General features: G+C 42.9%; 1 protein-coding gene across 1 annotated transcript in view; it reads right to left on the bottom strand.

The window, feature by feature from the left end:
* Positions 1-1545, bottom strand: part of LOC106573381 (genetic suppressor element 1) — a 44354-nt gene extending 42809 nt beyond the window's left edge. Inside the window, exon 1 of the mRNA XM_014148388.2 lies at positions 1313-1545. The gene's annotated coding sequence lies outside the window, so the exon portion shown is untranslated. The remainder of the gene's footprint in view (positions 1-1312) is intronic.
* Positions 1546-6000: the final 4455 nt, after the last annotated feature.

Genomic DNA, 6000 nt, shown 5'->3' on the forward strand with positions numbered 1-6000 from the left:
GAACGTCTAATTCTGCAGTGAGATTGTGAGAGCTTGTTGAATGCACCTGTGCAGTCCAGGCAGACACCAGTGCAGTCCAGGCAGACACCAGTGCAGTCCAGGCAGACATCAGTGCAGTCCAGGCAGACACCAGTGCAGTCTAGGCAGACACCAGTGCAGTCCAGGCAGACACCAGTTCAGTCCAGGCAGACACCAGTGCAGTCCAAGCAGACACCAGTGCAGTCTAGGCAGACACCCATGCAGTCCAGGCAGACACCAGTGCAGTCCAGGCAGACACCAGTGCACGGCAGGTAGCCTAGCAGCCACCTAGGTGAAAAATCTGTTGATGTGCTCTTGAGCAAGTCACTCAACCCTAGTTGCTCCTGTAAGTTCCTCTCGATAAGAATGTTTGCTAAAACACAATTTTTTTCTGAAGCCTATAGGAGAAGAGACTTGTTGGTTTAGTGTAGGCTACTCTACCCCTGCTGAACAGCTGCTCTACCACAGGTCAGCTGCACAGTGTGTGTGTGTGTGTGTGTGTGTGTGTGTGTGTGTGTGTGTGTGTGTGTGTGTGTGTGTGTGTGTGTGTGTGTGTGTGTGTGTGTGTGTGTGTGTGTGTGTGTGTGTGTGAAATAGCTTATCTCTTCTGCTGCTCCAAACCTGCTACAGCACGTGTATCTACCCGTCTGTGGGAAAGTGTGTGTGTGTTTGGCCTACTCTACCTGAGGGGTGTGTAGCCTACACACAAAGCGTATCTGATCCATTTGAATGCAGAGCAATGAGGCCGGCGGCATTAAAGAAGATAAACATGATGGTGCTGTTAAAGGTCCCCTTCTACCTACAGAGGAACTTATGTAACGTACACCCTCATGAGTAGCTACTCTTCATGGAGTAATGACTTTCCAACCACACAGCTAAACAAGACGACTTGCTTGGCCCTCTGTTTGACTAAGGACTAGTTTGCCAGCTACTGAACTTCCACAGCAAATATTGACACAAGCTGTTACTGACTAGGCAACGCTTCCATTCTATAATACAAAAAACAAAAATGGGTTTTAAATGAATCATATAACACATACCACAAGAACGAGAGAAAGAGAGGAAGAGATCCATCCTCACTACAGACATACTGTACCACATAGCGCTAGCCTACACGGAGAGCGCAGACACGAAGACGGCCGCGGCATCAGCAGTGCGTATCTTTCCCTCTATCTGATTCAATCAACTTCTGGAGCGATAACACACATCTCACACGTAGGCTAACCACATAAATTAACGAGGTACACGAGCACTAAACGCCCATATACTACTTAAACTAGTTTAGGCTACTTACCGCGTAAACAGAGACGGTTAAATCCTCGGTTTTGCGTTAATCCCAGTATAAAAGACTAACCATCCGTTACCGCTGTTCCTTGGCATAGACTCAGATGAAATAGCGAGGTGTACTCTACCGCTCTCTCTCTCTCACTCGCTCTCTCTCTCACACACTCTCTCTACCGCTCTCGCTCTCTCTCTCTCTCTCTCTCGCTCTCTCTCTCACACACTCTCTCTACCGCTCTCTCTCTCTCTCTCTCTCTCTCTCTCTCTCCGCTCTCTCTCTCACACACTCTCTCTACCGCTCTCGCTCTCTCTCTCTCTCTCTCTCGCTCTCTCTCTCACACACTCTCTCTACCGCTCTCTCTCTCTCTCTCTCGCTCTCTCTCTCACACACTCTCTCTACCGCTCTCGCTCTCTCTCTCTCTCTCTCTCTCACACTCTCTCTCTCTCTCTCGCGCACGAGCTTTCTTTCCCTTTCTCTCTCTCGCTCTCTCAATTCAAGTGCATTTATTGGCATGGGAAACATCTGTTTGCCAAAGGAAGTGAAATAAACAAAAGTAAAATGAACAATCAGAAATGAACAGTAAACATTACACTCACAAAAATGTCAAAAGAATAGAGACATTTAAAATGTTATATATACAGTATATACTCTCTCTCTCTCTCTCTCTGTCTCTCTCTCTCAATTCAATTCAAGGGGCTTTATTGGCATGGGAAACATATGTTTACATTGCCAAAGCAAGTGAAATAAACTCTCTCTCTTTCTCTCTGTGGCTGCCTGATCAAGAGGCAGGACTTCTCAGAGGGCAAGCACCTGCTCAAACAGACACCCCCCCTAGAAACACGGCCACAGACATTGAAGACATTATATTACTGAAAGTCTATGGGAGATGTCCACTGTTAGGAAGAAATCATCAGTATTTTTTAGTCCTATATTGTCATCATCAGTCATCACCATGCAGTCACCACTGTAATTAAAACATTTTAAAAAATTTAAATGTGTAGAGAGGCTATTTCTACAAGTGAAAACAAAGTAACTTACATAAAGCCTTATACATGCAGTCAGTCACCATATAAGCTAAAGAGGCAGGCCCATTGCTTCATATAGCGTATGCCTAAGGCTATGCTACAGTGTATGACTGCACCTCATCCATATTTATTTTATTTAACTAGACAAGTCAGTTATGAACAAATTATTAATTACAATGACGGCCTACTGGTGAACAGTGGGTTAACTGCCTTGTTCAGGGGCAGAACGACAGATTTGACCTTGTCAGCTTGGGGATTCAACCCAGCAACCTTTCAGTTACTGGCCCAACGCTGTAACCACTAAGCTACCTGCCACCCTGGCAGAGAGAGGCAGAGAATAATACATTTTTACAACCCTGTGCAGAGCCCAAATGTCTGGCTGTAATGTGTGCCAGGTCTACAAGGCCCATGTGTGTTTTAGGGTAGTTGTAATACTTCTGTAATAGCATGGCCAGGCAGTAACTATCTGGTACGACTCAGCACATTCACACCCAGAACATGTATCACTTATCTCTACTGTGTCACAGGTAAGAGACAGCTAATAGGGAGGGACTATTAACTGATAGGGAGGGACTATGCATTAGTTACAGTATTAGACTGAAGTGATAGACACTTGAACTGAGAGATTGGTCATGTCTGGGTGTGTTATCAGGAGGCGGAACACAAAGTGTCTTCTACAAAAACGTACATTTCCGGCAATTAGCCGCATAAGCCATGTAAAATAAATGACCGAGTGAATGAATAAATGAAAGGATGCCCTCTTCATGATTCCACCTTGTACACTTAACCACTTTAATAATGGAACACTAGTCACTTTAATGATGTTTACATATCTTGCATTACTCATCTCATCTCATATACAGTTGAAGTCAGAAAACAACACACACACACACAAAAACACACACACCATGAAAGTTGTCTACATTATGACATTGTGTAGACTATAATATCACAACACTTGATTTATAAAAAAAACAACTTAGCCAAATACATTTATACTCAGTTTTTCACAATTCCTGACATTTAATCCGAGTACAAATTCCCTGTCTTAGGTCAGTCAGGATCACCACTTTATTTTAAGAATGTGAAATGTCAGAATAATAGTAGAGAGAATTATTTGCTTCAGCTTTTATTTCTTTCATCACATTCCCAGTGGGTCAGAAGTTTACATACACTCAATTAGTATTTGGTAGCATTGCCCTTAAATTGTTTAACTTGGGTCAAACATTTCGGGTAGCCTTCCACAAGCTTCCCACAATAAGATGGGTGAATTTTGGCCCATTCCTCCTGACAGAGCTGGTGTAACTGAGTCAGATTTGTAGGCCTCCTTGCTCGCACATGCTTTTTCAGTTCTGCCCACAAATGTTCTATAGGCTTGAGGTCAGGGCTTTGTGATGGCCACTCTAATACCTTGACTTTATTGTCCTTAAGCCATTTTGCCACAACTTTGGAAGTATGCTTGGGGTCATTGTCCATTTGGAAGACCCATTTGCGACCAAGCTTTAACTTCCTGACTGATGTCTTGAGATGTTGCTTCAATATATCCACATCATTTTCCTCCCTCAATTTTCCTCCCTCTATTTTGTGAAATGCACCAGTCCCTCCTGCAACAAAGCACCCCCACAACATGATGCTGCCACCACCGTGCTTCATGGTTGGGATGGTGTTCTTTGGCTTGCAAGCCTCCACATTTTTCCTCCAAACATAACGATGGTCATTATGGCCAAACAGTTCTATTTTTGTTTCATCAGACCAGAGGACATTTCTCGAAAAAGTACGATCTTTGTCCCATGTGCAGTTGCAAACCGTAGTCTGGCTTTTTTATTGAGGTTTTGTAGCAGTGGCTTCTTCCTTGCTGAGTGTCTTTTCAGGTTATGTCGATATAGGACTCGTTTGACGGTGGATATAGATACTTTGTACCTGTTTCCTCCAGCATCTTCACAAGGTCCTTTGCTGTTGTTCTGGGATTGATTTGCACTTTTCGCACCAAAGTAAGTTCATCTCTAGGATAGAGAACATGGTCCCATGGTGGTTATACTTGAGTACTATTGTTTAGACAGATGAACATGGTACCTTCAGGCATTTGGAAATTTCTCCCAAGGATGAACCAGACTTGTGGAGATCTACAATTTTATTTCTGAGGTCTTGGCTGATTTCTTTTGGTTTTCCCATGATGTCAAGCAAAGAGGCACTGAGTTTGAAGGTAGGCCTTGAAATACATCCACAGGTACACCTCCAATTGACTCTAAAGTCATGACATACTTTTCTGGAATTTTCCAAGCTGTTTAAAGGCACTATCAACTTAGTGTATGTAAACTTCTGACCCACTGGAATTGTGATTAAGTGAAATAATCTCTGTAAACAATTGTTGGAAAAATTACTTGTGTCATGCACAAAGTAGATGTCCTAACCAACTTGCTAAAACTATAGTTTGTTAACAAAAGATTTGTGGAGTGGTTGAAAAACGGGTTTTAATGACTCCAACCTAAGTGTATGTAAACGTCCGACTTCAACTGTATATACTGTATTCTATTCTATTCTACTGTATCTCAGTCTATGCCGCTCTGACATTGCTCGTCCATATATTTATATATTCTTAATTCCATTCCTTTACTTTAGATTGTGTTTAAACAATTTTTATTTGATTTAACTAGTTAAGTCAGTTAAGAAGGAATGATCATTTACACTGACGTCCTATCAAAAGGCCTCCTGCGGGGATGGGGGCTGGGATATTTAGTTGTATTTTAAATTTTTACAAAAATTAACTAAAATATAGCACAAAACAGACATCACGACAAGAGAGAAAACACAACACTACATAAAGAGAGACCTAAGACAACAACATAGCATTGCAGCAACACATGAAAACACAGCATGATAGCAACACAACATGGCAGCAGCACAACATGGTAGCAGCACAAAACATGGTACAAACATTATTGGGCACAGACAACAGCACAAAGGGCAAGAAGGTAGAGACAACAATGCATCACGCAAAGCAGCCACAGCTGTCAGTAAGAGTGTCCATGATTGAGTCTTTGAATGAAGAAATTGTGATAAAACTGTCCAGTTTGAGTGTTTGTTGCAGCTCGTTCCAGTCGCTAGCTGCAGGGAACTGAAAAGACAAGCGACACAGGGATGTGTGTGCTTTGGGGACCTTTGGCAGAATGTGACTGGCAGAACGGGTGTTGTATGTGGATGACGATGGCTGCAGTAGGTATCTCAGATGGGACGAGTGAGGCCTAAGAGGGTTTTATAAATAAGCATCAACCAGTGGGTCTTGCGACGGGTATACAGAGACGACCAGTTTACAGAGTATAGAGTGCAGTGATGTGTCTTATAAGGAGCATTGGTGGCAAATCTGATGGCCGAATGGTAAAGAACATCTACCCCCTCGAGAGCACCCTTACCTGCCGATTTATAAATTATGTCTCCATAATCTAGCATGGGTAGGATGGTCATTTGAATCAGGGTTAGTTTGGCAACTTTGATGAAAGAGGGGTGATTACGATAGAGGAAACCAAGTCTAGATTTAACTTTAGCCTGCAGCTTTGATATGTTCTGAGAGAAAAACAGTGTACCGTCTAGCCATATTCCCAAGTACTTGTATGAGATGCCTACCTCAAGCTCTAAACCCTCAGAAGTAGTAATCACACCTGTGGGGAGAGGGGCATT

This window comes from Salmo salar, chromosome ssa16 (assembly GCF_905237065.1).
Source record: "Salmo salar chromosome ssa16, Ssal_v3.1, whole genome shotgun sequence".
Lineage (NCBI taxonomy): Eukaryota > Metazoa > Chordata > Actinopteri > Salmoniformes > Salmonidae > Salmo > Salmo salar.